Genomic DNA, 10,946 nt, shown 5'->3' on the forward strand with positions numbered 1-10,946 from the left:
TGACGTGTATATTATGTGTGCAATTTTGTAGACACATGTGTGCACCAACGTGCATTTGTGTGCACACGCTTTCAGTAACCACCATGCTTTTTACCGTGACACTATGCCCTTCCCTCTCCTCCATCAGCCCTGAAATGCACTCGTTTCAAGAGGGAGATAAAATATGTTTTCTTTAGAATCACTATCTTTCTTCCAGACAGGTGCACTCTGTCCTTTATGTGGTGTATGACTCACACACTCACAGACATACACGCAAACATACCACACGACCTCAGAGGATGCATCAGCGTGGGTCTGATGTTAAGTAAAGTGTTTTTGCCAATGTGACTTTTGAAGAATGAACTCGGTTAATTGCTGGTTTCTTAATGAAACCCCCAATTTATTTGCACACAGCTGTAACAGTGATCAGAGCAGGAAGCAGAGCAGACACTCAAAGGTAAAAAGAGAGGAAAAAAGAAAAAATAGATGTGAGGAGAAAAAATAAAGCAGATATATAAAACATTGCTTGGGAGAATAATTCCTATGCAGGAAGTTACAGATTTTTTTTCTATCTGTCTCTCTCTCTTCCTCACTCACATACCTTCTTTCACACCCCTATGAGGATAAAAACTCTTTTCGCCCTTTGATTACACACACCGGGACCTGCGTATCTGTTCTGGAATGAGGGTATTGTCAGGACAAGGTGGTTAAAAGATAGCAGAGAGAAAGGGAGGGAAAGAAACAGTCAGACAGAGATGTAGACAGAGTAAAAGAGAGGAAGATGGACTGGAACAAATTATATCTCAGAAAGGTATGCCTTATCTTTACACATCTTGACCATGGCTTCTTCAGAGGGATGTTTTCCCAAGGTAATTTTCCCAGATGCTTCAGAGCAAATGTTATTTTCTAAGCACGGACAAGTGAATTAAAGGAAAACAACAGTAGCATCCTTGCTGTAAACAATCATCTGTTTCTGTGTCCCTGCAGAACAGAGCCTTTCACCTCCCTTGTGCCTTTCTTTGATGGTGGCCATTTGACAACAAACAAATCTATTTTGCTTTTTGTGCATTGCTATGCTCCTCTGAGATGAGCTGCATTCCTGTGCGTTTCTGTCTATTGTTCCTGCTGCCTCCCCAAACACCCTTCTTGCCTGTCTGGGCTCACTCCTTCTCCCACTGCCCTGCAATAAACAAGAGCATAAATACAAAACTGTAGCCCTGTAGTTGTTTCTCTTAATTCTCATTCATAGACCAAACTTGGGCAGATTGCATGAAAACTGTTATGAATTAAAAATGACTTATTGCTCAATAAAAAAAGTGTAAATTACCTAACTAATTACTCAACAGCAGAAGTAACTTGCCGCTTTACTTTACTCTCCTATTTCTGTCAAATGTGCCATACATTACATCTGCATTTAACATTTAGAAAAATAAAACTAGACTTGTGGTTTAACAAGAAGCTAGCCCATGAATTGAAGCCACTCTGCCCTGGTGACTTCTCCTCACTGTGAAGCTGCGGGATTCACACACTCTTCAAACTCTGAATGAAACACCTCAATGCCTCAGTTTATACTTATAGTGACTAGCTAACTGGCTAACACATGACTTGGGAATTACTTTGGAGTTACTGGAAAGTGTGTTTTCCCTCTTTTGATGGGTTCTAGCTGCTTCGCCTTACCTCCTCAACCTGAGCCAAGTTAAAGGCCTCAGTGTTTGCAGCTGTCCCAAATGACCATATTTGAAAGTGGGCCAAACAGCCAGTCTTCATAAAAAGGGACAAGTTGTGATAATTGTTCTAATGGGGATAACTGCACATGTTCAGTCTCTCCTCTAAGAATAAAAAGTGATGGAACTAGTTGTCTGAAGAATATAAACAAAGAGTGAAAGATCCTGCGTACTTTCACACCTTTGCATGTTGGATTGTTGGTTTTGGAAGTTACAAAAATAGCTGGATGCACCAGCTATTGACTCATGTCAGAAAGGTGTGGCGAGAAATTTGGTTCAAACACTGTTCAAGGTTCTGACAAGCACTTCATTTGAAGAATGCTGACCCCATTACAATCATGGACATAGCCATCCACTGAAGGCACAGAGATGAAATTGACATCAACCTTCCAATCTATCTCTTGCAGAACACAGTGTCGCACTGGCAAACTAGTATTTTCCAGGGGTGCACTGAGGTTATTTCCTCAACTGGGCCAGTGTGCTATCTTGGTGACTCTCCGTGCAGCCCAGGGGGAGGACATGCACAGTCTGTTGTTAACAATCCAGTGACACACTGAAATCTTGGTGCCAAGATCATGCGTGGTCTGCCACCTGCCTATGATCAGGTCGACATCTCAGTGCACTTTTGCTCGATAATATTTTTGCCCCTTTTCATGTTTTGTGTTTATCTTCTTTTTCAACGTTTATTCTATTTTTCAACCAGCTGACATGTGAACACTCAGATCAAAAAGTTTAATTCCAATACTTAAAGCCTTTCCTTTACTCTGGTGACTCTCCTGACAGCCATCTGAAGGCAGCAGGTGTCTGTATATTTGATTATTAGAAGATATTTGCAACAGAAACCTCAGTGTGCATGTGCAGAGGACATTGCCATAGCTGTATAAGAGCAGTGACACTGATGAGTGATGGTCATCCAGCGTCTGTCTGTCTATCATTCAATTTGTACACAATGAAACATACCTTCTTTGTACCAAGTCCCATTTCTACCCTTCTCTATTCTTTCATATTTCTATTCCTCTTCTCTGTGTCTGAGATTTACACAAATCCCATTCTGAAATTCTGGCATTGTCTGGCCAACAGCTGTTACCTTGCAGAGAGACCAGTAATTTTTAGTAAGTGCTTGCTGCTTCTTATCAATAGCTGTAATTATAGGGAAGAGTCTTGAGTCGTGGTTTGTGAAAATCACTCTTCTGGACTGCAGTTACACTCCTGGGCATCTCCATCTCCTATTACCAAGCCTCACACATTAAGCAATGACTTGTACAGCAACTCTAAATGTTGCAGGTTTTGTAAGTTCAGGCATCTAATAGTAAGTGCTTCAGTGACAGATCAATTAGAAGCAGCAGTTTAAAGACTTCCAGGCTCTGCAGTAGGTTATGGGGTTTATGACTTTAACACCTGATTATTTTCCCATAAAGTCAATGTAATGGCATGCAAATTATTACAAACTATAGTAATTAGTATGCTGTAATTACCAACTATCCACCGAAGCAGCAATAGTAAGCAATCATCTAGTATTCAGTCTGTCAGAACAATCATTAACATTACTGCAAATAGAAACAGTGTATAATAAGCTTATAAATCTGTCTCACTGTATTTGTTGTTTGGTCTCAGTCTTGACCTCAACTCTCCTCTCAGGATCTTAGATACACTAGCAGAACGGGCACACATCTCTATATGAATTTGGGCCTTACGACATGTATATGGCTTCACAGAATGTTGGGCTGAATACTTGAGCATTTGACTTTGAAATATTGCACAGAATCATGTACAAAAACACAATTTAATGTCGGTGATCATTTGAGCTGAATCATGCTTATTCGTGTTTTTACTCTCTAGACTGTAGTGATCTGAACTATGTCATTAGCAGTTTGCAGTGCAACAACAAATCGATATGGTTGCTTAAAGTGAAGTTGCTATATAGAGTTTCTGCAGCAGAACAGTTTGTATTCACTTCTTAACTCCGCCAGATGGAGATTGAGATAGCATGACAGTGATGAATACTGTGACTAGTCTCACAAACTACCTGACAAATTTCCATTATTTGTGGGTACGCTTCAGAAACTCTCATTCTCCATTCCTCATTAGTAGATTAGTGTGGGACACACTGTTGTCATAGCAGACCCAGCGGGGGCATATCTGGGCAGAGCACATTTATGAGCATACATTTAGTCTTTTTCTCTCCCTCAACAGTTGGTTTAAGCATGCCTGGGAGACATCTTTGCCAGTTCTAGGGGTCTTATTCTGAATGTGACTGTGTCGTTGACACTAAAGTAAAATGTGCATTTGAAGTTTTCATAATTGCAATTGTGGGTTCAGGTTTGTTGATTCATATACTGTACATTCCAGAAAAGTGAAGTTATAATTTTAGTCAGTGTAAGTAGAGCTGGCCTATGCTAAATTGACTTGAAACTGGCATCTTACTCAATCTATTGATATCAGTTGAGGTTTAATTACTGCTTGAGCTGAATTACCGGCAGCTGATTTTGAAGATGAACTTCCGTCTGCTACACTGTGTTCACTGGAGTGCTGTTATCAACAAGCAGAACTGTTTAGAAGTAAAACGGTTCCCATGGGCTGTTAAATCAAGAGCACCCAGCTGTCTGAGGACCTTAAGGAACACTTAAATGCACACAAGTTTGTATATGTTTGGGTTTTCTATGTGGTAAATTTAAGTTCTACTTTCTCATAAATCTGCTGGCCTGTACATTGTACAGAATCAAAAACCCAATCCAAAAACACGTAGATATGGAAGCTCTAAGGGGCCATCCATTCAAATATTTTTTTTACTCCGTTTTCTTGTGATCTTGAGATAACAAAACAGTGCAACACGGGTTAATGATATTTTTCTTAATGATATTTTCAAAGGCCAATTTGACAGTATCACTGGCTAGCTTAGGAGGCAGTGCACTGGGTTCACAGTCAAAGGATCGCATGTTTGATCCCCACTTAAGACCAATTTAAAAAAAATCTTTTCTATAATCCAATTTCACATGCTCACAATAAAGCATGTGCTAGACTGTGTGCGTCCCGGCGATTGGTCCACATTCATCAACCTATGGACTTTTCATTTCCCCATCATTCCCAGGCAAAGGAAATTCCTGCACTTCTCATTCAGGGGAATCCATTTAACATTACACATTTCCTGCGGCTATATCAGAACCTTTTAAATAGCTGTCAAGAAATGTGTGATTGGATTCCCCTGAATCTCTTTATAACAACTATGAGGATAATAAAAAACTGACAAAAATTTTTTTTGTCAAAAGCAGAAACTGAACACATAGCCCTGTTTATAATGAGTCCAGTGCCCTAACAGCTGAGCTAACCAGTAATAAAATATTTTTGAATTTCTCTAAAAGAAGGGCACCTGCTGACCCCTGTATTCAGCCAATGTTTGTTATATTGAGATATTACAATAAGCTAATTCTGCAATGCAGTTATTTAAAGAAAGCTGCAGTTTTAAACAAGTCAACAGATTTGTAAAACATATTTAGAAGAGAAATAAAATAAATATTATCACCCAGACAGTCTATTGGTAATACTCATCACAGTATGGCAATATTGTCTTTGTTACACTCAATAACCACAATAAGCACAATTAATTGAATTGAATTGACAGAGCTTCTGGTTAAACTTTAACCTATTTATGTATACATAGTTATCTTGTCTACAAGTAAGCATTATTAGAAACACTACAGGTTTTCTTTCTTGTAGTTTTACCTCCAAATGAAGTGGTTTAAATAATCAGAATCAAGTGTTGGTTTGTTTACAACCTGTGTGATTATCTGACTGCCCATATTTATTGCCCTGTTGAACCTATTTTTAGTAATGTTGCCTCGTTCCAAATGCTCTGCATCAAGTCAGATAGATTCTTGATGGATTGATTTCCACTTTACAGTTTATCCTAACTGATTAGGTGTAGATATACATATAAATATACTATGGTGGCAGAAGTTAAAAATGAATCCATGCATTTAACTGCATTACCACACAATAAAACCTTGACAGGTGGCACTATAAGGCTGTACTGTGTGAATATGGGCTGACAAGAGGAAACAAGAGAAATCAAGGGAAAGTTTTCTCTCTCTCTGATTCCCTTTTTCTCTAATGGAACTTGAGGAACTTGCAACATATTTTGTATCTTGAGTGTGTGCGTGTGTGTCCGTGTGTGTTCTGGCTGGTAGACCATTCGACAGAGGTTGTGTGTAATCCCCATTGTTGCTGAAATGCCACCGCTGTTATTAGGGAAGATTTATGTGCTGTGCCCAGGGATGGAGTCAGAATGCCAGCTTGTGTGTGTGTGTGTGTGTGTGTGTGTGTGTGTGTGTGTGTGTTTTATTAATACATTGCACTGGGGGATGGAGTCACAAAGCCAGAATGCATCCATGTTTATGAGTCACTGTCAGATGTAGCTAACATTTTTACACCAATAACTGTTTTATGGGACTGAATAGTATACCTAGTATCTACTATCTAATATTCAGCAGACACAATTATTGAATGGATGACAGTCATATTAGATGTATAAAATATGATATGTTGGAAGTTACAGTATATCATGACAGAAACCACTTTATTCTCTCCAAGTTTGCAATTATGCTCTCAGCAATTCAAATCATATCAAGGCCTTACCTGTACTTACATATATTATGGTTACACCTTTCAATTTTGATACATACTTGTAATTAACTATTTTGTGAGTGCTACTTCCCCACACTGAAACTATTAACATGCTATTGGTATAAAATGTTTAAAAGGCACAAGTACAAAGATGTTACATATAGAAATCAGACATCTCAACCATGGACATGACTCACAAACTTATATTTAAATATTCTATAAATCAGTTAGTATCATAGTACTGGCATATGATGACATATCAACTCCCTATAGCCACAATTTGTGACCAACATTCAATCATCATATTAGTTTAAAATCTAAAGGTGAAGCCAGGTAGAACATGTTGAGGCCTTCAGGTGCCACCAAAATCTCCCACATTTGGCCCCTTCTTGGCAGGCAAATCCTTCTGCCAGTCACAATGCATTTTACTGATTGTTTCAATAGTTTTAGCATAGTAAACAAAGGATAAATACATATATAAAAGACTGAAGCTGTAGCACCATCTGGTTTGAGTTTTGTTTTAGCAGTAAAATTGTCATCTGCAATTCGTTTGAAGTGTTGTGCCACAGTTTTTACTCCTTCCTTACTATGGTCCATTTATAATATGTTTGCCCTCTGTGTCGCCTGCATGTCCCTTGCCATCCCCCTTAATCCAGCACTGATGCCCAGTGGGAATTTATGTTACATACCATAATATAATATAAAGTAATATTATATGGTATATTTTTGATTAAAAACAAATCTGTGGATTGCACATAGAATGCAGTAAGTAGCTGGAAATGACCCTTGATATCATGGGATTTGTCTTGGCACACACAAATAAATAAAAACCTGCCACATGATTTACTGCTGATGAATGGTAAAGACTGAAATCACCCTGTGTATTTTTTTCCATAATAAAATATTTCAGTCTACATCTAAATCTATTTACACGTCTGATTGTCATCACACCATGATGCATTTATAAGCAAATAAACACAATTATAGGTGCTTATGATTACATTAGCCCCACGACCCTGTAAGCGATTGACGATCGATGGATGGATGATTACATTAGGACTCATGGACACACATTCACGCACACACATGTTTGTTCCTCAATCCCAGTGGGGGGATTTAGTTGACATAATGGAAACCCTAGCCCCTTACCCTAACCTTAGTCATCACAACTACATGCCTAACCTTTACCCTTACCCTAACCTTAACCTAATAGTAAAATGAATCCTAAAACCAAGTCTTAGGATAATATCGGTATTTTTAAACCTGTTTTCACATATTTTTGTTTTGACATGACTATTAGGTACAAAAAGTTCTATCTCACACTGACTTTGCCCTCTACTGGACTCTATAGGTGTTACGTCTTCAATCACATGCACATACTCGCCCACTGTAAGTTTACATTGTGAAAATAGCCGACCAATAGGACGTCGCTACCGAGTGTACCATATAAATAGCAATGTCCTTGCTGCCTCAGCATCCTCTTTTCTTCAGCTGATGGCAAACCGCTCACTGATTTTCCACCTCACTAGTCAAGCTGCTCAGCCCATGCTATGAACCGCTTCCACAGTATGACAAGATGCGGCATAATGCAAAAATCTGATCAACTTTGCATTACCAGCACGCTAACAATGATTCACAAGGGTGCTTCGCTAGCTCACCTCCAGTGCAGGCGTTTTCCACAAATAAAACGATATCACATGTTGATGTATCATGACGTCACTAGAGCGATGTGGTGTGTTCAAGGACACACCTTTCGATTGCTGCCCCCTTTGGGCCAAACTTCCATTTATGGAGGGTTTAGTGGCAGAGACGGCAGAGGAAGCGTTCCAGCATTTCACACACAATGCTATTCAGCTAACATGCACAAGGCTCTCTCCTCCGTATACTTTTTGGTCCCCAAGAAGACAGGAGGCATCAGACCACACTTTGCCTCCCAAGGGCCTGCAACCAATGCCTGAGCAGGGCATGAGGGTCTATTTCTACTTGGACAGCCTCATTATCATGGCTAGATTGGAACGTTGGGTGATTTTCTACACAGCTCTGTTGATTCTGTACCTGAACGACCTGGGGTTTGCGTTCAACAGGGAGAAAAGCTCCCCCTGGCCAGGAGGCGGAGTATCTGGGGATTGTGCTCAACTGCCTGCATCTAGACCTCAGAAGGCACAAACGATGCAGGTGACGCCTCCCCTATTGGTGCAGGAGGTACTGCGGTTCCGGGGGTCGTCTCAGCGCCTGACGGCAGGGGTTTTCGCGGATCCATCTCTGATCGGATGTGGAGGGACCTGCCTATTGAGAGCAGTGGGTGGTGTGTGGCCTCCTGCTGGGAGACCTGATATGTCAACCAGCTCGAACTCCAGCGATTTGTCTGGTCCTCCAGTGTTTCGAAGCTCTAGTCCAGGGGAAGCATGTGCTGGTGTGGACTGAGAACCACACAACCGTGGCCTACATCAACAGACAGGGTGGAGTCCAGCTCTGTTGATGTTGGTGGGGAACCTGGATATGGGTTGCATAGCACTTACTGTCTCTGAAAGCCCTTCAGATCCCAAGCTTGGAGAACCTCATATCGAGGAGCAGGCCCCCACTGAGCGAGTGAAGCCTGTACCCCAAAGTAGTATAGGAAATCTGGTCTCACTTCGCAAGGGCGGAGGTTTGCCAGCCAACACAACACCCACTGCCCACTGTGGTTCTTCATTCTGCCACAGGACAGCCCACCTTTGGGTGTGGACACGTTTGCACAACCGCCATGGCCAGAAGAGCTGCTGTATGCGTTCCTCCCACCCCATCTCATCCCTCCCCTGTTGGACAGGGTTAGACAGATTGGTTGTCTGTCATTGGGGTAGCCCCCAATTGCCTGTCACTGGGTTGGTAGGCAGAGGTTGTTGAGAAGTATTGTGAGCCAGGTTCATTTGTGAAGAAGTTTCGGAGACTGATGAAGACTTAACATAGCATTATTTATTGAGCCCGGCCAAGGAGATAAAGTGCCAGCATACAACATGTGAACACGTCAAATGCCAACACCAAATCTGAAGGATAACATCTTGTGGTCCCTTTCATGTCTTTACCCTAGTGCCTGTAGGTTTCTCTATTAGGTCACCTTTCACCTAGAACAACTATCTATCTGATGTTTAGACTCCAATACTTCATCATATTGGAATCTCTCACTATTCGTAAGTTGTACTCTAATCTGTGGAGCCAGTGAGTTCTTGTAAACATTCTTGTAGGACTCAACCTTGTAAGATTCCCAGAGAACACTGATATCTGCTAGCCTGATGCCTGAGCTACTACATAAATGTCAGATAAACACTTAGGGGTCAGCTAAATTACTCTAAGCTAGACCTGTCTTACCTTTCCTTGTTACATCAACAAAGCCCCTTAAAAAATAATCTCAACAGAGGTGACAGAGTTCTGGCCTGTGCCTCTGGTCTGGGGGGCTCCGTCGCAGGAATCAGGCATCATCTGCCTGTGATGGACCAACGTCTCTGGGATTGGCTTCTAAAAAGGAGAGGTTCCTACAATCAAGGCTGTCCGATGGTACAGACCATCCAAGTGGCGAGACCAAGCTCCACCACTTCCTGCTACAAAGCTAAGTGGATGGGGTCTGAGCGCTGGTGCATAAAGAGGGATATGGATCCTTTAACCTGCTCAGTGGGATCCATTCTCTTCTTCCTACAAGGCCTGATGGAGAAAGGACTGTGGCACTCGACCATTAAGGTTTCATTTCATCCCGCTGTAATCGGTTTGGCAGGGTGTCAGAAGACAGCGACAGGTGTCACGTGTCTCTGGGGCCCAGTGGGACCTGCCACTAGTGTTGGAGGCTCTAAGGTCTGCCCCTTACGAGTCCCTGGAGCAGTCCTCGTTGAAGATGCCATCTCTAAATGAAATTATTAATAAAAAGACCCAATTTCAGTTGCAAAGACTACGCTTGGAGAACTTTGAACATGGCAATAAATCCGGCAGATTCTTAGCCAGCCAATTGAAATTGAATAAAGAAAAAATAACTATTTCTTCCTTAAAGGACTCAGCTGGGAATCTGACTTACAATCCAGAAGAAATCAACAATGCATTCAGAGATTATTATAAAAACTTATATACATCACAAATTGATCCATCTAGCTCTAACATCGATGCATTTCTGAACAATATAGATTTGCCAAGGTTAGATGATGAACAGATCAGGGCTCTGGATTCACCTGTTTCAATGGCTGAACTCCAGGAAGCTCTCTTACATATGCCGAATAATAAAGCCCCTGGGCCAGATGGTTTTCCCGCTGAACTCTATAAGGAATTCTGGGAAATACTTGCGCCCACATTCTATAGGATGGTTATGCAAATTAGGGGTACTTGCATGTTGCCTCCAACAATGAACTCTGCTAATATCAGCCTGCTCCTTAAACCAGACAAAGACCCCACGCTCCCATCCAGTTATCGCCCAATATCACTTATTAACGCAGATCTTAAAATCATCTGCAAAACCCTAGCAAGAAGGCTAGAGAAGGTCACTCCTGGTATAATACACTCTGACCAAACAGGATTTATTAAGGGCAGGCACTCCACCAACAATACACGCAGGCTACTTAATGTAATAGACTATGCCACTATTCATAACCTGGAAACTACAGTTGT

Source organism: Micropterus dolomieu, linkage group LG17, assembly GCF_021292245.1.
Source record: "Micropterus dolomieu isolate WLL.071019.BEF.003 ecotype Adirondacks linkage group LG17, ASM2129224v1, whole genome shotgun sequence".
NCBI lineage: Eukaryota > Metazoa > Chordata > Actinopteri > Centrarchiformes > Centrarchidae > Micropterus > Micropterus dolomieu.